Raw genomic sequence first — 27,448 nt, forward strand, 5'->3', positions numbered from 1 at the left:
CTCCTCCCAAAAATACTTAAGTGGAGTCCACTTTGAAGTCTGGGGCAACAGAATCGTCCTGCACCTCTTCCAAGTCATCTATGCTGATTTTCTTGGACCCATTGCTTTTCCTATCTCCTTTCACAAATCTCTAGTGTATATTCCATAGCTACCTACCCCCTTATTGATTGTTGATTCAAATCTTACCCATTTATCCTCCGCCATCCATTCCATCTCCATTAGTGCCTTCAACTGAAATGCGTCATAATAGGCTTGTAAGTATGGTAGAGTGTGCCAGCCTAGTGTGGGAAGCTGAGGAGAGTTTGGCTATCTGGGTGGTGTACCGTCCGCCCAACGCACCAGTCACTAGCTTGCCATCCCTGATGGAGGCTGTGTCAGGCTAGCCACTGGAGCACACTAGACTGATAGTCCTGGGTGACTTCAATGTCCATGCAGGTGATGCAGCCTCTTTACAGGTGATGGACCTGGTGTCGTCCATGGTGGCGCTGGGACTCTCCCAATATGTAATGGTTCCCACTCATTGGGCTGGGCACATGCTCGATTTGATCTTCGCGGTGGAGGTTACAGTGGACCAGATCACTGCTACAGCAGTGCCATGGTCAGACCACCATGCCCTGAAGGCCCATCTGAACACATCACCCGGACCCTGTTTGGGCGGCAAGTGCATTTTAGCTCGCCCGCGGAGCCAAATGGACCCTATGTGACTTCAGATGGCTCTGCAGGATCCGATGCCCCCTGGCAGCTCATTGGATGAGCTCGTAGAGGATTGGCACAGCCGACTCTCTGCAGCCATCGATGAGATCGCTCCCAGATGCCCTCTGCACCCTCACTCTGGGCTAGCTCCCTGGTATACCCAGGAGCTGCGGCTGATGAAGTGGAGGCTAAGACAGCTAGAGCAGCAGTGGTTGCGTATACGTGATGAAGCCACAGTAACATCTTATAGGATGTTTATGAAATCCTATGAGATAGCAGTTAAAGCCGCAAAGAGAGAGTTCTACGCAGCCACAATTGCATCTGCTACCTCACACCCAGCTCAATTGTTTAGAACAATTCAGTCTTTGACAGTCTTGCCACAGGGCAGACCACAAGGCAGGCCACAAGGCAGACCAAACGCTAGGGAATTGGACACTGGCTGTGAAGCTTTTGTGAGCTATTTTGCAGATAAGGTCTTGTCGCTCCACCATGATCTTCCCACCACAGTTGAGACAGTAAGCGAACTCGAGGCTCCATGGCACGTCTTCTAGAGGAAGTAGACAGATTGTTCTCAACAGTACATCCAACCACATGCAGCCTTGACCCGTGCCCTTCATAGCTAATTAAAGCTGATCGTGAGGGGTTCCAAGGTGCCCTCAGGGATATTATTAACAAGTCCCTCTCAGAGGGGCTGCTCCTGGGGGCACTCAAGGAAACGATGGTCCGCCCTCTCTTTAAAAAACCATCCCTGGATCCAACGAAATTGACAAATTACCAGCCAGTCTCCCTTGCCCTATGTGGGCTTTATAGATAACACTTCCATGCTAGACCCTTTCCAGTCCTGAAGGTTCCCGCTGATCTGCGGAGTGCCCCAAGGGGCAGTGCTCTCCCTGATGTTATTCGACATCTACATGTGCCTTCTTGCCCAGATTGCTCAGAGCCACAGACTAGGGTGTCACCAATATGTGGATGTTGTTGGGTGGTCAGTCCAACTCTACCCTGGAAGATCTCGACTGGGCGCTACAGGACGTGGTTGGTTGGCTTAGACTAAGCTGATTGAAATTGATTCCGACAAAGATGGAGGTCCTGTGCCTGAGTCGGAGTGGACTGGGTGTAGGGATCCCACTACCGGTCTTTGATGGGGCACCACTGGTGCCAGCATCGAGGGTTAGGAGTTTGGGAGTGCTCTTGGATGCCTCCTTAACAATGGAAGCCCAGGTAGCAGCCACTGCCAAGGCAGCCTTTTACCATCTTCAGCTGATCAGGCAGTTGGTTCCCTTCCTTGAATGCAATGATCTGGCAACAGTGATCCACGCAATGGTCACCTCAACATTGGACTACTGCAATGCTCTCTACATGGGGCTGCCCTTGTCGCAATTTCCCCCGCGGTTTCATGCTCCTGTTCTTAGAGGATCATGAAACTGTGGGGAAAATTGGGCGAAGCCACGGGTCAAAATGCAACCACGCGGCTTCGAGTGGGAAATTGACCTATGGAAATGGGGCAAAGGGAGGCGTGATGGTGGCACAGCTCCTTGTGCGAAATCAGCCCCTGAGTTATCTACTATGACTCCAAGATCTCTCTCTTCATCAGTCTCTGCCAGTTCGGACCCCATCAATGTATATTTATATTTAGCTGTTTTGGCTCCAATGTGCATCACTTTGCACTTGGCCACATTGAACCCCATTTGCCATGTTGACGCCCACTTGTCCATCCTCAACAGATCCATCTGGAGTGCCTCACAATCCTCCCTGGTTCTCACTACCCTGAACAACTTCATGTCATCTGCAAATTTAGCCACTTCACTGCTTACCCCCAACTCCAAATCATTAATACACAAAAAGCATTAGACCAAGTACTAAGCCCTGTGGTACCCCACTGCTTACCACCCTCCACTGAGAAAATTTTCCATTTATATTCACTCTCTGTTTCTTATTAATTAGGCAGTTTTTGATCCACAAAAAGACTTGTCCTTTTATCCTGTGACTATTGAGCTTACTTAGGAGCCTTTGATGAAGAACTTTATCAAAAGTTTCTGGAAGTCAAGGTAAACAACATCTATTGGGACCCTCTTGTCCACATGTTTGTTCACTCCCACAAAAACACTAATAGGTTAGTGAGACAAGATCTTCCCTTACAGAATCCATGCTGAGTCTGCCTCAATAGTTTTTGTTCATCAGTGTGCCTATTAATTCTTTCCTTAATAACAGTTTCCACCAACTTACCTGGTATCGACATCAGACTGACTGGCCTGTAATTTCCCAGATCTCCACTGGAACCCTTTTTAAAGATGGGAGTGACATTAGCTACCTTCCAGTCCTCAGGAATGGATGCAGATTTTAAGGAAAGATTACATATTTTTGTCTGGAGATCCACAAGTTCACATTTGAGTTCTTTCAGAACTCTCGGATGTATGCCATCCGGGCCTGGTGATTTATCAGTTTTTAAGTTGTCTATCAGTTGTAGGACCTCCTCTCTCATCACCTCAATCTGACTCAGGTCTTTCAACACCCCTCCCGAAATTAGCGGTTCTGGAGTGGGCAAGCACTTGTCCTCTTCCACAGTGAAGACAGAGGCAAAAAATGCATTTAGCTTCTCAGCCATTTCCCTATCATCCTTCAGTACTCCTTTTACCCCTTGTTCACCCAAGGGCCCCACTGCCTCCCTGGCTGGTTTCCTGCTTCTAATGTAATTGAAGAAAGTTTTATTGTTGGTCTTTATGTTTTTCGCTATATACTCCTCATATTCCCCTTTTGCCTGCCAGATCACAGACTGCATTTTATTTGCCACAGCCTTTTATCAGCCTCACTGTGACTAGCTTTCCACCACTTAAAGGAATTCTTCTTACCTTTTAGAGCTTCCATTACTTTGTTTGTTAACCATGCAGGCTCTTTTCTATACCTATTTGTACCTTTCCTAACCTGCGGTATATATTTTTCTGACCTTCTAGGATTGTAGTTTTAAATAGTCTCCAAGCTTCCCCAATGGTTTTGACTCTTTCTACTTTTCTTTTCAGTTTCCTCCTCACATGTCCCCTCATATCAGAGAAGTTACCCCTTTTAAAGTTAAAAGTGAAAATTACATCAGTCTTTTTGGGCAACTCCCTATTTATACAAATGTTACTCAATAACATTCTGGTCACTGTTCCCAAGCGGTTCAATCACTTTTACATCTCTTACCAGGTCTTCGGTGTTACTTAGGACCAAATCCAGGATCACCTCTCCCCTGGTAGGTTCCATCCTGAACCAGAGATTTTTAATCTCCTGTCGGCTTTCCCCCAATATTCAGTTTAAAAACTGCTCTGCCACCTTTTTGATTTTAAGCGCCAGCAGCCTGGTTGACAGAGTTAGTTGTGTGAAAGAGCAAAAAGGCTCACAATTGGAGGGGAAAATCAGACTGGATGCTGAGTCCTCAAACTGTCTCCTGGGCTGCCCGGGTGGGCTGGCAGGTGAGCGGGCGGGCAGCAGAGAGAGGGGCCTTCTTGTGCAATGCTTGTGGTTCAGGGAGGGATGTGTGATCATCCGACCCCCCCCAAAAAAACCCCATTCAATGTATAGCGGGAACAAATTGTGATTACGTTGCCGTGTGACCACAGCCATAAATTTACTGGCTAAGGGGAGCAAGCGACGAGTGAGCCCGTGCACCTCTGGAGAATTGTGGGCCAGGAGGACCAGCCAAAACCACCCCTACCAACAAGATGGTGGCAGTGCAGACAGGTGTGGAGGAGCAAGGGGCCACTGCTGCCCCCTTTCAGCCAGCCAGACTGACAGGCATGTGGGGGAGGGAATCCTGGAGTTGCTGTGACCCCACTACGAAATTGTGGGGAGATGGACAGAATGGATGGGCAGGTGAAGGAATGACAGGTGAGCAGGGGTAGCAGTGGGAGCCACCACCACTGCCCCCTCAGCTGCTGTTTATGGTACAGGCAGGGAGGAAGGAGCTTCTAACACTGTCCCCACCACCACCAGGAGCTTATGGGTGAGCGAGGCACCTTCTCTCTCACCCACCCACCTATCTCTAGGGCTGTTGCCTCAGTCACTCTCCCCAAATTTTCCCTTTGGCTCCTGATCACTGAGAATGAGGCGATGGTGCTAGAGCGGGGCAAATATGTGAAAAGGAGCTTCCTCATCCACCTGCCCAACCTTGGGAAGCCTGGGCTGGCCCAAAGGTGAAAGGTTCTTAATCTAGAGCTGGAAGGAAGATGTTCTGGCTGGGACACTGAGACCAGCTCTGTTCTGTAATGAGAAGCTGCCCCCCCCCCGTCTTGTTCGTTTCTTGGTCGGTTTGTTTTTGAATCATTGCATTACTCATTATGATAGCAAATTACAAAAAGAAATTGAGCTAGGAATGCTTGGGGAGATAAAATAATTCATAAAATAAGAAGAAATTAATTTAAGAACTGTATTTTATTTATTTATTTATTTATTTATTTATTTTTCATATTTGTATCCCGCCCTCCCCAATGGGCTCAGGGCGGCTAACAAGGGGAAGGTCATTTGCCATGCCATAACTGTACAGACTAAGTGAGATGGATGATTGCCTATTGGCTTTGTAGATTGTTAGATGGTTTTGTATTTAATTTCTTAATTTCTTAATTCAGCAGAGTTTAGCAGAGTAAAAATGAGTCTGAGTCCATGGTAGTTTCAAAATATAAAAGTTTACTAACAACCTATCAAGGGTAGGGTAAACAGGAGGTAAAATAACAAAGAGCTTTATTTCTACATCCTCATGTCTAGATAGACTTCCTTACATGGCTAAGGTCTAATGGAGAGAGATGGAGACTGGAGCTTCTTCTTGCTCAGGGACAAAGAGCCATAAAATGCTAAATAGTAACACTCCATTCCCCAATCAAAACAACAAACTAGATCTGTATCTGGCGGGCTTTCTAACTCTCTAAGCAGATAGGATACAAACAAACATGTGATTCAGAACACAATATTAACTCAGTAAATACTGAATAGAAGTGTTCTAACTTGTAACTTCCAACACCCCTTCTCAAGTTATAACACTGAAATCATGCAAATTTAAACTTTTACGAAGATTCTCAAAAACGTTGCTTGTCAAGCGGCTTGGTCAGGATGTCGGCAGTCATCTGGTCAGTAGGACAGTAACGAAGTTCAATGAGTCCTTTGTCTTGTAAGTCTTTCACATATTTGCATTGAAGAGCAATGGTCTTACTCTTGGATTTGGTGCTCTCACCTTTGCAGAGAACGATGCAAGCTTGATTGTCCTCATACATTATTATTGGTTTCGGTTCATCTATTCCAAAGTCTTTCAGTAGATGAATGATCCAGTACAGTTCATAGCTGGCACTTTGCGCTGATACACATTCAGCTTCTGCAGTAGAGATCGCTACAACAGATTGCTTTTGACTAGTCCAGTCAATTAAACTGTTTCCATAGTAGAATAAGTATCCACTTGTAGATTTTCCATCAGGTGAGTTTTTGTCCCAGTTGGCATCCATATTTGGAAGTAGTGGTCCCTCTGTATTCTTGAGGTAATCCTTTTCAAGAGGTGTGCTCACTGGCTTGGAATGTTTCATTCCTACAGATTCAATAAAGTCCATGATCTTTTGCTTTTGGCTTAGAAGAAAACTTCCATCATCAGTTCTTTCAATTTGTATTCCAAGATAGTGTTTTATAGGTCCCAATTGTTTCACTTCCACTTCCTTGTTTAGTTCATCTGCTATTTCCTGTACATCTCCTTGATTTTCACAACAAATAATCAAGTCATCAACATAAATGAGTATGTACTGATATTGTCCATTTTTGATTCTTGAGAACAAACACGGTTCTGCTATTCCTTGTTGAAAGTTCTGTTTTTGTAACAGTTCAGTCAGTTTCTCATTCCACGCTTTTGCTGCTTGCTTTAGTCCATAAACGCTTTTGTTGAGTTTGCACACTAGGCCTTCTTGTCCTTTTGTTGAAAATCCTTCTGGTTGTTCCATGTAGATTTCTTCATTCAATTCTCCATTGAGAAACGCAGTTTTGACGTCCAAATGTTCAATGTGCATGCCCCTTGAGGCTGCTATGCTCAGAAGTGTTCTGAAGGTTGTGTAGCTTACAACAGGTGCAAAAGTTTCCGAGAAATCGATTCCATATTTTTGAGAAAATCCTTTTGCGACAAGACGAGCTTTGTACTTGTCCACTTCGCCGTCAGGGTTATACTTCACTTTGTACACCCACTTACAGCCGATGGCTTTTCTTTCTGAAGGTAACTCAGTAAGAGTCCAAACTTGTTTGTCTTGCAAAGATGCAAATTCTTCTTCCATGGCATTAATCCACTTGCTTCTTTCAGATGCAGGTAGTTGATTAACTTCCTTCCAGTTAGTAGGTTCCTTTATTTGTTGCACACTTGCACAAATTCCATACATTGGTGGTGGAACACCTTTGGTACTCCTTGCTGATTGTCTCACAGCAGTTGTCTCTCTTACCCTTGGCGTTGCCTCTCCTGGTTCCCCTTCTGAGGTGGAATTCCCTTGTTCCCCTTCTGAGGTGGAATCCTCTTGTGGAGATGGACCTGCCTGGTCACAGGTGGTCTCTGCAGATTGCCAAGTGATCACATCAAAGAAAGAGACATCTGTAGATTCCTGATTGACAGGTTGTGCTGTGGACTCAGCTGGCTTAGGAGTTTGCAGGATGTTACTCTCATCAACATGTACCACATTGCGTTCTCTAATTACACAGTTTGTAGAATCAAAAATTCGGTAGCCTTTTCCTCCTTGAGCGTACCCCACTAGGATACCAATTTCTGCTCTTGGCTCTAGTTTGCCCCTTTTCTCTTTTGGAATGTGGGCATAGGCTTTAGATCCAAATGCTTTAATGTGTTTAAGTCCAGGCATCCTGTTATGCCATAATTGAAAAGGAATTTTATTTGTAGTTTTAGATGGAACTCTATTGTGCAGGTAAGTAGCTGTATTGACTGCTTCACCCCACATATCTTCTGAAATTCCAGATTGTATTAGCATAGAACGCGCCATTTCTAGTATGGTTCTGTTTAAGCGTTCCGCTGTTCCATTTTGTTCTGGAGAATAAACAATAGTTGTTTGATGTTCAATTCCTTCTTGTTCCATGAACCTTTGGAACTCATTGCTGCAATACTCTGTGCCATTGTCAGTGAATAACACTTCAGGCGCTTTGCCAAATTTATTTTTAACAGCAGCAACATAGCACTTAAATTTGTCAAGTACTTGGTCTTTACTTTTAAGTAGGTAGGTATAGACATATCTGGATTTTGCTTCCATAAAAGTCACAAAGTATTTACTACCACCAGTAGATTGTTTGATAGGGCCAACAAGATCTGAGTACACAGTCTCTAGAAAACCTTTATCTTGTTCTGGATTTTTGCCTCTGTAACAAGGCGCTTTGCCTTTTGCCTTAAAACAGGTATCACAACCATTACTAATAGTATTGCATTCAACAGCATCAATATTACAGCCCTTCAGAAGCTTTCTCACACTTTGTAAATTTCTGTGAGCAAACATCACATGCCATTTAAATAAACAGTCTTTGTGCTCACATTCAGATGATTTTGTGTGAAACACAGGTCCACTTGTGTCCAGTTCATCATTTTCAGTTATGCCAAGATTTCTTACATAATGGTAACTGTCGTGCTCTTCCATAATGAGCTCGACTCCATCTTTGTGCCAAATTTTTCCTTGTCCCTTTTTAAGATTAATGTTAAAACCAGCAGCAATAATTCTCCTTGAGGAGATCAGACAAGTACTAGCTTCAGGCACAAATGCACAATCATTTAAAGTCACTTGCTGAATTTGGCCAGCAGAATCTAAGACGTTAAGAAAAATCTTTCCTGTTCCAGCAACTCTCAATGGTTCATTATCAACTTTGATCAGTTTGGGCATCTCATCTTTATTCAGATCAACAAAATCTTCAGCATTATTTGATATGTGACAATGGGATCCACTGTCTAACATCCATAATGATTTATCATCAGATTCTCTGCTATGATCAGTAGCTACAGTAAACACATTCGCACATTCGTCTCGCTTTCCTGCAGTTTCTGGCACAGCCTCTCTCAGGAGAAACACAGGCTTGGATTTTTCCTGCCCTTGATGACCGTTTGGCTTCCCTTTGACACGCCTTCTGGCGTTTCCTCTTACAGAAGAAATAGGGGGAGAGCGCATGTCTTTATTTCTTTGATCTGTCTGTGATTGTCTAAACCAGCAGTCTTTGGAAAGATGGCCCGTTCGGGAACAGACAAAGCATTTAACGGCTTTCTTTGCATTCCCTTTGTAGCGAGAGTCACTGATCTTAAGTACAGACACACTTTCATTAACATTCATTTGTTCCCTTCTGAAAGCCTCAGATTCCAGGTAACAAATTGTTTGATCCACGCTCAGATCCTCTTTATCACGTAAATGGGCAATCTGAACTTCATAATTCTCAGGCAATGAATTTAAAATAACGGCAACCATTGAACTCTCGGAGGGAGGGTCATTAATCATTTTAAGGTCGTCATAGATATTAATTATCTTACTTAAATGTACACTCATTGTGTCTCCCTTTTGCATTTTGCTATTAAACAGCTTTTGTTTAAGAAAGATACTATTTGCTTTCGACTTCGCAGCATACTTTCGATCTAAATGCAAAATCATTTCCTTTGCTGTTTGATATGTTAATAGCCTTTGATTGTCACTAATCACAACATTCCCAAGGATTAAAGCACGGGCATGTCCATCCTTCTCTTTAAACTTTTTAAGTTGATCCGCATTGCCCGTTGGAGCATCCTGGGTTAACACATAACTCGCAGATGTGGCCTCTAAAATGCATTTTAAGCACTCCTTCCAAAACCGATAATTACTAGCTGATAATTTCGGTAGGTTATAACCGTGTGCAGACGCCATTTTTTTTTTAATTATTTACTTTACCAACTTCCCTTTGTAGAGGTGAAGACGTCGGTCGTCTGGGATCGATCGGGGGTTGCTTGTGATCTCCTTCGTTCCCTCAGGCGCTGTCGTTCAGCTCTCTGGGAAAATCCTTTGTTTTGCGGAGATAGTTTCACAGCAGGGGCTGAAGTTCCTCTTGCTTCTCTGTTCTGCAAGCACAAGGCTTTGCAGACTCAATAAAAAAAAATGGCAAAGAAAAAACTTCTCTTCTTGTCCCAGAAAAAGTTTCAAAAAAATTCTTTTCTGTTCTTTCTTAAGTTCTAATACACATGGCTCAAAACAACTCTGCTAGTGGGAAAACATCTGGGCTTCCCATAACCTGTTAGATAGTTTAGTATTTAATTTCTTAATTTCTTAATTCAGCAGGTTTAGCAGAGTAAAAATGAGTCTGAGTCCATGGTAGTTTCAAAATATAAAAGTTTACTAACAACCTATCAAGGGTAGGGTAAACAGGAGGTAAAATAACAAAGAGCTTTATTTCTACATCCTCATGTCTAGATAGACTTCCTTACATGGCTAAGGTCTAATGGAGAGTGGAGCTTCTTCTTGCTCAGGGACAAAGAGCCATAAAATGCTAAATAGTAACACTCCATTCCCCAATCAGAACAACAAACTAGATCTGTATCTGGCGGGCTTTCTAACTCTCTAAGCAGATAGGATACAAACAAACATGTGATTCAGAACACAGCATTAACTCAGTAAATACTGAATAGAAGTGTTCTAACTTGTAACTTCCAACATAGATTTATATATCCTGACTGTGAATGACAAATATATGTGAATGGTCATGTGAATTTGTCCCATAAGGAAGTAGGGCACAGAAGAAGCCTCTTGTGAAGATCAGATCTTGTGACAGGAGAGCCTTCAAGCATTTAACCCATGGATTTGGATCCCATAGATTATATTGGTGGATTAATTTAAGGCTGGAATCTTCTCGGTAAGAGGTGGAACTTAGAGAGGTAAAGGGACAAGAGAGTGACTGAAGGCAAATGTTTTTCTTCAGTCTCTTATCTACATTGTCCCAGCTCCTGCCAACCTAGCAGTTTGAAAGCAAGAAATTGCAACTAGATTAATAGGTACTGCTTCGGTGGGAAGGTAACAGCATTCTGTGCACCTTGGCATTTAGTCATGCTGGCCCCATGACCACAGAGATGTCTTTGGACAGCGCTGGCTCTTATTATTATTATTCTAATTATTATTCTAATTATTATTCTAATTATTATTCTAATTATTATTCTAATTCTTCTTCTTCTTCTTCTTCTTCTTCTTCTTCTTATTATTATTATTATTATTTATATATTTTATTTATTGTCAGAGTTATACCCCACCCTCCCAGCCAAAGCCGGCTCAGGGCGGTTTACAAAAGGAATAAAACAACGAATAGACAATTTAAATAATCCTAAAACCATGAAAACAATTCAACATTAAAAGGTGCTAACGTTATAATACTAATAAATTATCAGATGATTAAATGAGTTAAAGGATGGCAGCCAACCTTCAATACTCCATCCTAGTGGTCAGCCCGTAGATGAGATCTTTGTGCAGCAGGCACAGGCTTTTCTGATGTCTTCTGGGGACAGTGTTCTTTGTCAGGGGCATCCCCTAATTGAACGCCTGGTGGAAGAGCTCCGTCTCTCAGTGCTCTCGAGGGAATATACGGGGAGAGGCGGTCCCTTAGGTAGGCCGGACCATGGCCATTCAGGGCTTTAAAGGTAAGCACCAGCACTTTGAAGCGAATCCAGTATGCTATTGGCAGCCAGTGCAGCGCTTGCAGCACCGGCCGGATGTGGTCTCGCCTGGAGAGGCCCATCAACAGCCTAGCCGCAGCATTCTGCACTAGCTGCAGCTTCCGGATTTGCAACAAAGGCAGCCCCAAGTAGAGAGTGTTACAGTAGTCCAACCTCGAGGTTACCGTCGCATGGATCACAGTGGCCAGGTCTTCTCGGCCGAGATAGGGAACCAACTGCCTGGCTAGCCGCAGATGGTAGAAGGCTGACTTGGCAGTGGCTGCCACCTGGGCCTCCATTGTTAATGAGGAGTCCAGGAGCACACCCAAACTCCTAACCTCCCGCACAGGCACCAGTGGTGTCCCGCCGAAGGCCGGGAGAGGGTGTCCCAACTCTCGGCCGATCCGGCACAGGCCCAGGACCTCCGTCTTTGCCGGGTTTAGATTCAACCGACTTAGCCTGAGCCACCCAGCCACGGCTTGCAATGCCCGCGAAAGGTCATCAGGACCAGAGTCTGACTGGCCGTCCAACATCAGATAGAGCTGGGTGTCATCAGCATATTGATGACACCCAAGCCCACACCTCCGAACAATCTGGGCGAGGGGGCGCACGCAGATGTTAAACAACATTGGGGACAGCACAGACCCCTGCAGCACTCCACATTTAAGGGGGTGCCTCCGGGACCGGTTCCCCCATCGCCACCCTCTGTCCCTGACCTTGGAGAAAAGAGGTAAGCCATTGAAGGGCAAGCCCCTGAATCCCCACGTCGGCGAGGCGGCGGGCCAGCAACTGGTAGTCGACCATATCGAATGCCGCCGATATGGAAACAGAGATGAGCCAGTGCTCCCCCTAGAGTCAGATTCGACTGGCTTTTGAGCAAGGGAAACCTTTACCTTGAAGACCCTGGGAGGAGGTACAACTCAGCATCCTATGCTCACCAAGCAGAGGAGAAACGTGTGAAAGAAACCCCCCTACCAAGATGCAGAGAGCACCAGCCTCAGTAGCAGCCCTGTTGACAGCCACCATATTGTGGCACAGCATGGGGACAATGCCTCTGTGACAAGCAGATTGGGAACAAGCCAGTCAATGAACCATAGATACAGCTATGTCTGCTAATGTCAGCCCCCCCCCCATACAGAACGCACCATGAGAGGGACAAAGAGAACATGGGACCAGCACCAGCCTCAACTGTAAGGAGGACAATGCTGGGACCTCTAGGATGGAGCCCTAGGGTGAACACATGCCAGGGAGCTCTGCAGATGTGGTTCAAATCCCCTTTAGTGCTTGCTTTCTCTTCCGCACTGGGCTATGCATTTGGATATTGAAGGAAACACGTCCATTCTGGCCACATCAACTCCATGGCTCTGTATCTCACTTGGCAGGGCAACCAAAGCTTCAGGTCTTGAGAGGAGGGTCAAGAGCATAAACTTTTTGCCAAGCAAGGCTGATGCAAACAAGAAGGCAGCAAATACCTGCAAATTCACAGAATATGTACCCATCAACCGCTAGATAGTACACCGGGGGAAAGGCACCCATGTCCAGGAGCACACTCATGCTTTGGGGGATAATAGCAACAAGCAGGGCTCTTTTTGTAGAAAAAGCCCAGCAGGAACTCATTAGCATAATAGGCCACACCCAACACCAGCAACTCATTAGCATATTAGGCCACACCCCTGCCAGAACAGCTCATTAGCACATTAGGATGCACCCCCATGTTACCAGAAGTGTGGTTATCCAGCCACACCCACGTTTTGCTTTTTATTCTGTTTACCTTGTTTGTTGTCAAAACCCAGGGCTTTTTTTGTAGCAGGAACTCCTTTGCATGTTGGGCCACACACCCCAAATGAAGCCAATCCTAATGGATTTCTGCTGTTGGGTGTGGCCTGTTATGCTAATGAGCTCCTGCTGGGCGTGGCCAACTTGGGAGCCAGCCGGAACTCCGTTCCTGTGCGTTCGTTCCTGCCCAAAAATAGCCCTGATAATGCTTCCATCTTGGCTAGCAACAGATTGATCACTGTCATGTGGGCTGCATGCCTTAGAAGGTGCCAGTGGAGATGTGGAGGAGCATGCAACCAGAGGAACCTGCCCCTCCAACCTCAGATGATCGCCCCAACCCTTTCCCAGTGTGAGTCACATGCTGAAGACTGCTGAGGTTAGTAAGGAGCAGGATTTGAACAGCTGAACAGAATGCAACTGCGACACAATCCAGCTGTGTGCATAGAATTCTGAAAACATGGCAGATGGACAGGGTTGCCAATGCTCTTGCCCCAGCAAGGCTCCTGTGCCTTGAAGAACTGCACCAACAGACTGTAGAATCAAATGTACAGTTGTCTGCAGCACCACATACTGCTGATAGGGACAACTGTGTCTGACCAAACAATAGCCCCTCTAGCAACTTGCCATAATGCCAGGCTGGAGCATGTTGTTTTGGCAACCCCACAGCACAGCAGCTGGATATACCCTAATCGTGCAGCTGTTGGTTGTGTGGCAGGTGGTTGGCGTTGCACCATGAATGGCTTCCATCCTGGATCTTACCTTTGTAGGGTCATGCAAAGATCTCTCAAAGAGCTAACAGAGACACATGAACAAAGATGAGTCATGTCTCAGCTATGGATATCCTGGCTGGAGTTTATACAGTACTTTGTGAAGTTGAGACTGGCTGCAGACTTAGGGGGTTCTAGGGGAGGAAGGAGGTGAAAGTAAAATTCCTATCATCACTCTTCAGGTGTTTTATTGGATTTTTAAAAAGATACCCCAGGGTGGCCACCAGCATAATGTTGCACCAGTGCCTGAGTAGGACAAGGATTTGGGGAATGTAGCTTGTTAGCTGGTCTCTGCTCCACCCCTGGCATGCTGCTCTTTTCTATGCTGGTGTTGTGGCTATGCCAGCAAGGTGCCAGCCCACAGCTTGGTACCGGTGTGCCTCCAGTTACACTATCTTCCACTTATCTAGCATAGGGCTTAGTTATCATATGATGCTATTCAGAGGTGAGGCTTAGGATGGGGCTGCAAATGCATTAATACAGGCATTTGTACTAATGCAAAAACAAAAAGCCCTAGCACTTTGTATATACACAACAACCACCATCTCAAGAAAAATTTGCACTGATGCAATTATAGTGCCATCCTGTGAGTGGCTGGTCAGCCAAGTCCACCTGTGCCAGTTACAATCTTATGTAACAACTTCCCCACATATATTGCATGTATACAGTTGCATCAGTGCATTGTTCTTGAGTGGTCCACACAGCTGTTGATTGCATAGAGATAAGACATTCAGGCTTCCCTTCTCAAGTCAGCTAATCTCTCTACGTGTAACACCTTGACACAATGCTGGTTTCTCACAAGCACCATTGGTAGTAGTGGTTGCCACAGTAACATTATCCTACCCAGTTGTGGCATTGGAATATTCTAGATGGCTTCCAAACACTTGCATACCATAGCACAGGTCCTGCTGTTACAGTGGCTGTTGTCTGCACCCACCCTGACCACTCTTGGTGCTGCAACTGATTGGATTGGGCCTTATGATAGTGTATTAGAGAGGCAAGCACAAAACAGTTCCAGTGCTACCAATTGACAATGCAGTCCTAAGAACACTTGCCTGGCTGTAAGCCCAACTGAATAGACCTGTAGATATGCTTAGGATCAGGGGTCATTTCGAGCAGGAGGGCACAGGAGGGCACAGGAGTGGAGCTCCGGCAGTAAGGAGCTCAGGGGGTGGGCACATGCGACAAGCCCCCCTGCTCCCAGCAGCCCTCAGTCGGGCCATGAGGAACAAGAAGTAGCCAGGTAAGTTGCAGAGCCCCCCCCCCCAGGCCTGCCTTCAGGTACAAGCTCTCCCCTCTGTGAGGGCAGATCTGCACGTTCCTGCCCCCCAATAGCTAGCAATCCAAAACAGTCCAGTGGAGCCTGAGCGGTGGGTGTTGCCATCTGACACACTTCCGGAGATGTCAGGGGGTGTGGCATATGCAAATTAGTTATGCTAAAGAGTTATGCTAATGAGCTCCTGCACCTCTTTTTCTACAAAATGACCCCTGCTTAGGATTGCTCTTTGAGTGTATTAGTGGGTTTCCAGATAACATGACATTTCTGTCGCTCAGAGAATTCCAGTAATTTGTTTCAAGAATGCTTGGAAACTGATGTCCCATTTTTGAGGATCTGGTTTCCATTACTAAGCAGTCTTTTCTCTGAGGGTTTTCAATTTAAGAAGTCAACACCTGTTAAAACTTAATGTACCTTGGAGTCAGTCTTCTGCTTTACAAAAGAGATTGTGTGGCCTCTTTTGGAATGTCTCTTTTTCTTTCTTTCTTTTTTTACAAGGAATACCTACAAAGAGCCACAGAATGACATACATTTTCAATTTTGGATGTTTGAATATAAGCTCACCGACTGTAATTACGATTTAGTTCCCCAATGATTATTTTCCTTGCAATTTTTGCTTTTATCACAATTTTTGAACTATGTAATTAAGAGGTGCAAACATCCAAGAGCATATACAATCAGAATTAGAGATTTGTTCATTTACTGATCGGATAATTACCAATCTGGGAAATCCCCCACAATGCTTTGATATATATTATTGAACCAAGGATGTCTGAATTCTACCCAACTGGAAGATCATGAACTATGCAACTTGTTTGATATCGCAAAGGACTGGGAATTAAAGGCCCTGTTCATACGAGGCATTTTGGGCCGGATTGGAAGCGCGGCAAACGGGCGCGATCCGACGTCAACATCTGCCTGGCGTTGTGCTCCTGTCTCCAATCCGGCCCTTCCCCCGATGAAGCGCGTCAAAAATGAACCACCTACCTTCGGTGGTTCATCCGTTTGGGCCGCATCATCGGCACGCGGCTAATGGGATCTATGGGATCCCGCCGTGGCGTTTCTTTTTTGGTACAAACTTCGCCCTATGTTTTCCCTGCCGTGTGGCAGGGGCCAAAGACACTTTTTTAGAATAATGTTGAAATGCAATTAATTTGAATACTTTCAAACAGGCTAAACTAGGAACTGTTTCTATACATGAGCTATTGCTTTGCCAGTATGGTAAGACTGCTATCCATATTTCCTGGGTATGCAAGACCTTCCTCTACTGCTCGCTATGTATGTCTGACCTGCACAACTTTGTAAGCTAGCAAGCTGCACATGTAGACCATCAGCCACATATGGAGGCCCATTTAATAAGCCCCCTTTCTTTCTTGTCACATTTAAGGGGGGTTGACAAATACCTGGCAGGCCAGAATACGTGCCTGTAGGGCTATGTTCAGTTCAGTGGGACACAGGCTGTAGAAGCACATGCACAAACATCCAGAAAACTTGATATGCCCACCAAAGCATGCTTGTGCTCCTGTTTCTTTATTCCCTTCACATGCAGAGCCAGACTGACACCAGCAAGCTACAGCTGTTCTCCAAGATCTGCTGCCTGGCCCCATCTGCTGGCTGCTCCAACAAAAACCATGATTCATGTCAAACAGCTGCAACAAAGCAAGGACAAAATTGGTGTTAATGGGGAAAGTGTGTCCTTGTAGCTGCCCTGACCTGGATAGCCCAAACTAGCCTGATCACTTAAGCTAAGCTAAGCAGGGTTGGCTGTAGTTAGTGTTTAGACCACCTAAGAATATCAAGGTCACTATGCAGAGGCAGGCAATGACAAACCACCTGTGAAGGCCTCTTGCCTTGAAAACCTCAAAGGGTCACCATAAGTCAGCTGCAACTTGATAGGGGGGGGGAGAAGAAAAAAGAAGAAAGGTTCATTGATTTGGAATGTGCAAATCACCTGATTATGTTGGGTAAACTTTGAATGTCTTTAATACCCTTCTGGAACATGCAACAAAATAGCATTGTTTGCATTGCTGATAGTTTAAGTGCCTGCTGGCCATGCATGTGGCAAACAAACAAACAAAAAACCCTACCATATCTGCTCTAATATTTGTCTGACAAATGGGCTATTGCTCTTCAGAAAATGACATATGTGGTTTAATTTCCAGGTTTCTGGGTCTTTGGGGGGGTTCTTTTTCCTTTTTTTTGGTGAGACATCAGTGTTTGGAATGGAACCATACACATGGGAATCTCCAGCATATGTACCACTGTTTTCAACAGAGGCAAGCCAGAGCAGATCTAGGTGGATGTTGTATTAAATTTTCCTAGGAATGCTAAATTTTTCTTACACACTTCTCTGCTGAGGAGTTCTAGAAGTTATAGGAAGAATTGTTTCTTTGAATAAAGCATTGGATCTCTGGAATTCCTCCATAGCGAAGTAGGCTATCTAGAGGTATGGTAAAATTTATGCTAGCCCCCGTCACACTGGGGGAAAAGGTGCGGTTGAAGTGCGGCTTTTTTGAGCCGCATCAAAAGAGATGCGCGGCGGCGGGATCAGACAGATCTCCCGAGCCGCCGTGCAGTTGCTTCCCAGCACGATCAGATGCCGGGGAGGTAGCCACTGAAGGGAGAACAAAGCAGCCGGCTGCGCATGTGTGCTCATGCGCAGTTCAGCCGGGTAGTTTTGCCGGGGGCCTTGGATGCTTCCAGAGACGGGTGCACCAGCGTGTTTTCTAGGGGTTTTTTTTGATGTGCAGTTTCGCCCGGAAGGGACGTATTGGGGACAGGTGCGCTCCGCTTCCCACATGTTGCAGTGTGATCGCGCCCACTTGATGCACCCCTGATCCGTCCCTCTCCCGTGGCAAATCCTCCCGTGTGACCAGGGCCGCTGATATCTGAGGTACCTTGGATATTCCTAAACTTCAGGCCATACCTGCTTTTAATTAGGTTGTAAACCACATCAAAAATGATTCATACATTTGTGGTATATAAACTTGCTTAAATAAATAATTGCATGTAAGGCGTAAATTACCCATTATTTTAAATGTGTTGCTATGAATTTCCCTGTGTCTCATGGCTATCTAGAGGTATGGTAAGTGAGAAAGGCAGACTAGAATTAACGTAAATAAATAAGACATATGGTGTCATTTCATTATTCTCGTGTGTGTGTGTGTGAGAGAGAGAGAGAGAGAGAGAGAAGATGGACACAATGAAGTTTATTCTAATATTCAGCATATTATGTAGTGGGGAAGAATGGTCAGTCGGAATTACATCTAAGTGGAGTTGGGTATATAGGTCATTTCTTAAAAAGATAAGAAAAAAGTTCTAAAAAGTTAAAAATGAAAAAACCCCACTGTGTTTCACTGTCCTCTTTCACTCCCTTTGGTTAGAAAATGTACTGGTTATGCTATTTATAGATGAGGAAGGATAAAAAAACATTTGAATAAACTCTGAAGCACAGTGATGTTAAAGGTTTCCAATAGACTTGAGGAAGTGACAGCCACATATTAGGAATATAGTCTGGCTCTTAGAATGCTCTATTCATGTTTCTTAAGGAGAGTTCACAATTGTTGGAACACTCATGTTCTTGATTCTCCACAGAAGTAACATCAGTCTTCTCAAGGAATTAATGAAAACTCTATGGTTTTGGTGGTTCCCAGAGAAGTGTGACATCAAGTCTAGGTTTTCCCAGAAATGACATCATGACATAGACCCGATGATCTTTTTGTTTTGTTTTGTTTTTAAATCCCACTGCCACTTGGAACAGCAGAGGGAAAGGGAAGCTGGAGCCAGGGGACTCCCCCACCTCCACTGGGAGGAGAGCATCCCTCATATCAGAGCATATGAAGCCACTTCACTCATGGAGAAGTTTTGTGGGGAGGAGGGTCAGCTGACCTCCATGTAGCCATTTATCGATTATTCATAGGTTAAAGGTTAATTATGCCAGCTTGATAAATAGTTGCACATGTGAAGGTGCTAGTTTGTGCGCGTGCGCACACACACACACACACACAAAGAGCCACCAGAAATAACCCAGCAGCCAGGCCTTTAGTGGCTCCTTGTTCTCCTGAAGTTCATGCAAACATGAACCAGCCCATAATACTTGCTCAAATGCATTCTGAAACAGATTCAACTACTTTAATTTTTCAAAGTGTTGTTCATTTTCATCCATGCATGTAGAAAGCCACACTAAAACATTTTTACAGGAAACTGAAACTTTATATCACATCCCAAAACTACATTCCTGTTGGATAACCATGTGATTGTCTTATCTGTGGACTTCTCCTGCCACCCACTGGCCAATTGTCTGTATAACAGAATGTAACAATAACTGCAGGCATCTCTTGAGGGAAGGGAGTAATATGGGGATACAGATTCATTCCTCCAGATAGGTGTGTGACATATCCATTACTAACACTTTTATCTGTAAGAAATTATAAAATGCTAGAAGCAGTCATGTGACTCTGTCCTGCAGGGTTTTGTTTTTGAAGGCAGCATCTCCCCCTATATCACTGTCTCATCTGCGATTCGATAATGTCATTTTGATGACACTATGTTCATTAGGTTACAAATGAGTCTTAGTTTTGGATGGATAGCCACATTATTCTGTACTAGTAGAACAAAACTGATGTCCAGTAAACACCTTAAAGACCAACAACATTTTCCAGGGTATAAGCTTTCATGAGTCAAAGCTCACTTCCTTAGATTTGTCAAATGGACCTTGGCCACAGCATCCACCTCCAGAAAAGAGAAAATCAAATTACAACAGGAATTGATTGATAAAATTAAAGCTTTGGAAGACGAATATAGACTCTACGGTAGAAAGTGCATATACAAGAAATGACTGTTATAAAGAAAAAAACTAGAATCCATTGAAGTTTCCCAAATTCAAAAAAGAACAGCTTATATCAAACAAATGTACTGGTTCAAAAACCACAATCACTTAAACTATTATCTTGGAAATTCAAGAAAAGAATATCAGAAAATGCCATTCACACTATCAGAAACAAGACTGGCCAATTGAAATATAGTAATAAGGATATCTCTGAAACCTTCTTTAACTACTACACATCCTTATACAAATCTGACAATCCAGTTCCAGAAGATATAAATGGTTTCTTATCCAAATACCCTCTTCCTAAAAATATATCATCTGAGCATAAACAGTGGTTAGAGGAACCAATTATGCCTCAAGAAATTCAAACAGTAATCAAAAAGCTCAAACTCAACAAATTACCAATTACGCCTCAAGAAATTCAAACAGTAATCAAAAAGCTCGAACTCAACAAATCCCCTGGTAGGGACGGATTCACTGCCCCTCTAGCGCAAACTTGCAACCAAGTCCTAGAAGAAAGACTTATACCACCATCTTGGAATGAAGCCAAAATAGTGCTTCTACCAAAACCTGACAGAGATTTGACAATGACCAGCTCCTACAGGCCTATTTCCCTGTTGAATCAGGATTACAAGATCTGCACGGCAACAATGGCTTTTCGTCTTAATCGCATAATTTAACATTATGTTAACCCGACAAGGTTGCCCAATATCGTCACTATTATTCGCAATTGCCATTGAACCGTTGGCGCATGCCATTCGCTCTAATCATCAGATTCATGGCTTTTTGTTAGGCAATCATCATCTGAAACTTAGTCTTTTTGGGATGACCTGACACTATCTTTAACGCAAACAGAGAAATCTCTACCTGAGTTACATGCACTGATAGACCTCTTTGGAACTATAGCAGGCCTGCAGATTAATCACTCCAAAACTATACCTTACCCAATCCACTTATCCGGAGAACATAAGGAATACATCAAGCAAAACTACAACTTTAGTTGGGTAAAGCGATGCTGGAAGTAAATAGCAATCTCTTTATCCTCGGCATGCAATTATAAGGCCCAATCTCTATTCTTCGCTAAATGGCTTCCATTCTTAGAAGCAGCCTTTGCTAATGCTTATGTTCCCTCAGACACTATCCCCAAAACGTATTTGGAAATCATTTCAGAATTGCGATGTTACTATACTGCTGATCCATTTGGTTTATCCTCATCTGTTATAGAGCTATACTTCTGGAGTGTACACAGCGAAACTACATTATTATCGTTGACTGTCTCTCTTCTTGTGTTTATATACTGGTTTGTATTATTGTTCAATTTGTACATCAAATTTTTCTATGAAGCTCATGTTGTGTTAAAGTTTTAAAAAAGTTATAAATAAAGTTTTTTAAAAAATGGACCTTACGGGTTGGATTCAAGTTAAATAAGTTGCTCCACTGACAAGGCTGTGAGTTATATGCAGATAAGTTAATTTTGAAAATGTAACAAGGATTTATATCTAGTAATTGGGAGCCAGCATGGGATAGTGAACAGTGTTGGACTAGGATCCTGAGAGACCCAAGTCTGAATCCCCACTCTGCCACGGAAGCTCACTGGGTGACTTTTGGGGAGTCACGTTCTCGTATCCTAACCTGCCTCACAGGGTTGTTGTGAGAAAATGGAGGAGGGGAGAGTGATGTTCTAAGGCACTTTGGGTCCCCGTAAGGGAGAAAAGTGGGATAGACATAAATGCAAAAATAAAGGTATGCGTGCATCTAATATCCTGTGGATCTCACTGAATCCTTGGAAGGCAAATTAATTAATTATATTAGCTAGAGAGTAAGTTTGAAAACATGCTAGATAACTGAAACACCAGGTTGACTGGGACAAGCATTTGGAACTTTGCCATTCTCCTCCAATGCTGCCATGGAACAAAGTATTATTTTGACCTTTCCCACACTCTGATCCATATGGGGCCCTCTTGCAACTACTTTTTAAAGCTAATAATAAAAAATATGGATCTGATCATGGGATCTTCAACATCCCATGTAGTCAGGCTCAAAAATGAATCTGCAAGCAAAATCATAGAAAAAAGAAGACAGTAAAATGGAGCACAGTCTAAAAAGTATGAAGCCTTTCAGAGGGGTTATGTCATAAATTCCTTAACTTGAATGAGTTATTGTAAACTGGTTTCAATATCTATGATAAAAACAGGAGAGTGGGCATTTTTTGTAGCACCTGCACATGCAGCATTCTTCTCCTACCACGGACTTCCACATACTCTACAAACTGGGCCAAAATAATGCACTCAACTCAAGGCTTCATATGAAATCTTTTATTTTTTTCATATTGTAAGCCTGCATCAGAAGCAGATGTGTGTTGTGTGCTCCTCTTCTTCTTCACATGTGTAAGGTAAGGTACCCTGCCTGCTTTCTCTGAAACCCTAGAGAATTTGAAGTCCACCTTCAATATTTGCAGAGAGTCAGTGAATATTGATTGCCACTCAGAGGCAACCTGGGGCCAAAACTGAGCCTATGAAAAAGCAGTGGATAAATCTCTGACAGCAGCTCTTTGCAGGACTCCCTCCCACTAGATTACAGCTTCCTTAAGGTGATGTCATTAGTCATCCTGTTGTTGACTAAACCTTCAGCATTAAACTGAACATACTGTTCAAAGGGCCAATTGGTGCAGTGCAAATTTACTGTGCCTCAGGAGGTTTCTAGCCAGTAACCCCTTTCAATGATTCCTGAAACGATCAACTCCACACTGATGCTTCAGACAGATGACTTGATTGTCAACTGGGAAGCATCTGCTGCAGCTCTTCCTCTTCTCATCACGCTCCAAGAAGTGATGCTTCATGCCGAAGAGAGAATGACTCAGATTTCCAGCACATCCGTATCTTCCCAGCATCAATTACATTTTTCAAAGCACTCCCAGGTTCTAGAGAACTGCTCAGAGAGCATGCAGGAAACCGAGGGAGATTTCTTTCTGTTCCACAAGATAAACTGAAGGTGCTTTGAAGGCTTGCTTAATTGTGTCTCAGCATCTGTTCCAGCAACAGCATCCATCACAGATTGCTTTTCTCTTACCTCTTAACAGCATTTTGCCTCTAATACTTTCTTTTTAAAAGCAAAAAAAGCATCTTTTTTCATTTCATTTATTTGTTTCTGGTTTTTAAAATACGTTTGTTTGGACCGAATACAGAAATTCAGAACTACAGGGATTCAAATAAAGGAAGCACAGAAAGGCAATACCCGTAGTATCCTGCCACAGCTGAGAGCCTGTAAGGCAAAGCACAGTTCTTGCAGGAGCAGGTCTCACAGGCAGAGGTCGGTACAGGCAATGGCCCATAATTCTGCATCTAGCATTCACTTCCGCTGTTTTACCAAACCCACGTTGGAACAGAAATTCCTTGCTACATTGCATGCCACTTTCACTTTCTTTGATTGTCGGGTTTTATGGTAGCCTCCATACAGCATGTTGGTTGCACTTCCTTTGATCTCTCGGTTTTATAGTACCATCTGCATAGATTTAAGGCCATTTTATGGCCATTCAGGGGTGACTCTGCAGTCAGTATGGCGTTGGCCTGGTTATTTGAATGTGATTTTGAGCCGCATCTTTTTTCTGTTCCAGTGAGGGTTTGGTAAAACAACGGAGCGAATGCTAGATGCAGAATGGGCGAATGTCTCCCTGTTGCAGATGGTACCATATAAAGGTCTTACAGTCACCTGTATTCTTGATAATGTGGATTGACAGCTTTGATGTCCATTCTCAACAATACACCATTATTTGTATAATGATACAATATGAAACTCTTAGTCACTTCTATACTATCGGTTAATACAGATCTGTGACAACATCTGATGTGATATCGCTGAGTCATGTTGCTGAGCTGATGCAACCAGTCTGGATCACAACAGTGCAAAGTTGAAGTGGATGAAATTCGTCAGCTCAAGGAGAAGCTGCTCCTTACCAGACTACCCTTACAGTGTGTGCCTGCTGGGGGGGGAGGGGGGAGAGATATGATGTTAGGGATATGTGTTGCTGTATTGATCTCAGAAAATTAGCTACAATAGAAGGTAGGTGGTATCTTCTTTTAATCTTTATGTCTCCAGCTTCTGCAGGTATAAATAGGTAATCTGGGCAGTATCTCACCATCCATGTGTGGAGTTTCCCCATTGCTACAGCTCTTTCTTATCCTGGGAAAGAGCATTTCTGGGAACAGCCATGAGGGTTGGCAGGAGGATGGAGAAGGGAATGAATTTCTTCCCCTTCTTCTCAGTGGAAAAAGATGGAAGTGCTATTTCAGCTCCTTACCCTTCCTCACTCCAGGCTCTCCCAACTCACACAGCTGTTCCTCCAACTGGGTTCCATGACCCTGGAACTGATCTTTCCAGGGGTCTGAAATTGCTGCAGGAATGTGAAGGAACTCAGAAAACCTGCACCTTCTGTACATGGAATGGTAGGATACCACCCACCACTTTGTAATTTGCATCTCTCATGATGCAATCCTGTAGCCATGAACCGACTGTGATTTCAATGGAAAATCTAGCTCAAACTAGATGTGATATCTAATTTCTGCAGTTGGATAGTAACTACAGGGGACTAATTTCCCAAGATCTTACAGGGGCTTGATTCAAATTGGAACTCTAGTGCTGGGAGAGAATGGACTTCTGCCTCTCCACCTCCCACATATGCCTGACCCCAAATTGTTCCAGGGGAAACCATTTGCCCCATTGAGGGCTGCATATGCACTATTCAGTAATGAGTCATGAACTCAACTTGTTAAAACTGTCACATCTAGTTTATCTGAACATACAAGTTCAATCTAACACTCTGCTAAAAACAAACAAACTTTGGGTTGATCAAATGGTATCTTCACTGACTGCTAAGGTATATGATGCAGGGAATATGTTTCCACTCCTGCCACATGGACCACCTCCAAACATCTGTGCAGGGGCTTAATATCTTAATGGGGCATACATGTATACACATTACATAATCACTGCCCGGATTTCATCAATCAGCTCTGCAACATGTATACAAATGCACCCCTTTTTGGAACTGAACTCCTGTATGGATGTTTTGCTGTAGGGTAGTCACACCAATTAGGATGGGTGAGCAGGTAGACCCTTGCTCCCCACCCTACAGAGGGGAATAAGTACCGGAAGCATCATCTGATCTGGCACTCGCTTAGAAGTAATCCACATACTTCAACTGTGATTACCTCCAAATAAATAAACAGTATGGGAATGAAAAATAAATTATTGGATGAACCTTGTAAAAATATTGAAATATACTTCTCTCCCCAATAATAAGCATAAGTTTTGGAAAACCACTTATAGCTGTAGAAGGCCTCTCTATAATTTCTGAAAATCAATTAGCACAAAAGTAAGGGTCAATTTTTAAGTGAATGGGAAATCAATGGCTAGCAATTGACTGCAGTCTGTGACTTCAATTGATTTAAAAGGTTAACTACGCTTAGGATCTCCACATAAATCTCCTGACGGTTAACTTTTCAACTTAAAAAACAGGCTTAAGGGAACTCAGATGTGTGTGTGTGTGGGGGGGGGTTTGTCTCTCACTTGGCTCAAAGCATTGGTACTGGAGAAAAAGACGGTTAAGCCCTTACCTTGTGCCATTTCCCCAGTCTAATTCACACCAGCTGCTGCTTGCCCACTGTGGGAAAACTAAAAGTACTGCATTTTTTTCCTGTGAAGGAAAGCAGCAGTTTTGAGGGTGAATGATTAAATTAGGAAAACAGTACTTGAGGGAGGGCAGGTTAGACAAACTTTCCCACATCACCAGTGCCCCAATCCAGTTTTGAGCCCCACTCCTTGTCTGCTTTTAAGTAAAAATAAGAATGCCAGAAAAACGAAAACAGTATGCTTGATCACCCACTGCTCTGATGGCTCACAATGTGTTTGGCAGCTGTAATCAGATCAGTTGAACATCTGATAAACTGTGGGCCTATGTTTGAGCAAAATCATGTATTTCAATCTTGGGACAAAGACAATTGCACATGGACCATGCTGCTCTCCCACGTCACCCCCTGCCTAACCCCCATTCATTCACACTGCGGTCTTGCCAAGGTCTGCTTGCCACAGTCTTTAAGTGAACAAAATATTAACATTTCTCCTGAAGCGGTGTGTGGTGGCAAGGTGATTCCCTGGGTTGTTTATTGCTGCTTGACTTGGTGACTTGGTGACCAACTGACCAATAAAGGAGCGGTGGTGCATGGCGTTAAAAAGCCTGCAGGTTAATCTAGCCGTACTGCCGTTGGCAGTTCGAGTCCCACCGTGGCCGGGGTGAGCTCTCGGCCCATTGTCCCAGCTCCCACCCACCCAGCGGTCCGAAAGCCTGTACAGGCAAGTAGGTAAATGGGTACCTGCTCCTTACGAGCGGGGGGGCATCTTTCCTCCGTGATTGGTGTTAGAAAAAGCAGCGATGGAGCAAGCAACGGAAGACCGGTGCCTGGAAGCATGACATGCGGCAAGGACTGGAGCCAATTGGACAAGGAGTCCAGCTGCCTCGTTCATGTTCTGTGGGGGCCATCTGTTGGAAAGAAGCCGCTACTGCAGACGAATCTACCATCGAAAGTCCACCGTTGAAATCAAAGGAAAGAGATCCTGCTGTTAGGTGCCTAGTTAAGAAAAAATACCCTCCCCTCACCATTGTACCCTAGCTTAGATAAATTGTGTATGTGTCTGTAAACTGCTCTGAGCCATATGGATAGGGCAGTATATAATCACAAATGTAATGTAATGTAATGGCAACACAGGCAACTGTCCAGGTATGTATGAATTTACACAGCTGCATTCTCAGAGGGCCTGATGATAATTGTAGTTCTTTTCTCACTCACTCCACATACACCACCCACATCTAAATGGCATCATTCCCCCCCTGTTCAATAGCAACAGAGGAATGCGAATAATGATAATCTGATACAGTCCTGCAAAGAACATCAATCCTGATGGTTGGGGAAAGTGTTGATGTGTTTTGCAGTCACCTCTGTTCATTTGTTGTTGTTGTTTTTTTCTTGTTTAGGTCAGATTTCACTCTGCAGGTGAGATGCCACCACTGAAAAAGTCCTGTCTCTGGTTGCCACTTGTCTCACCTCTGATGGTGGGGGCACAGAGAGTAGGATTTATGAGGAAGGTGTTAGCTGATGGGCTGGAGAGCATGGGACAAGGCAGTCCTTCAAGTTCCCTGAGCCCAAGCCATTTAGTACCTTAAAGGTAAGAACTAGCATTTTGAACTGTTTGGAAACAAATGGACAGCCAAGGGAGATTTTTCAGCACTGGAGTGATACAGTCTCTGTATCCGACCTCTGACAATAGCCTGGCTGTTGCATTTTGGATGAGTTGAAGTTTCTGGATGGTTTTCAAAAGCACCCCTTCATAGAGTGCATTACAAGAACGTAACCTGGATAATCAGAATATGGACAGGGAGGGGTCATAGCTGACATATCAGCCAGCACTGATGAAAAGGTGCTCTA

Source organism: Gekko japonicus, unplaced genomic scaffold, assembly GCF_001447785.1.
Source record: "Gekko japonicus isolate JY-2015 unplaced genomic scaffold, Gekko_japonicus_V1.1 scaffold71, whole genome shotgun sequence".
Taxonomy (NCBI): domain Eukaryota; kingdom Metazoa; phylum Chordata; class Lepidosauria; order Squamata; family Gekkonidae; genus Gekko; species Gekko japonicus.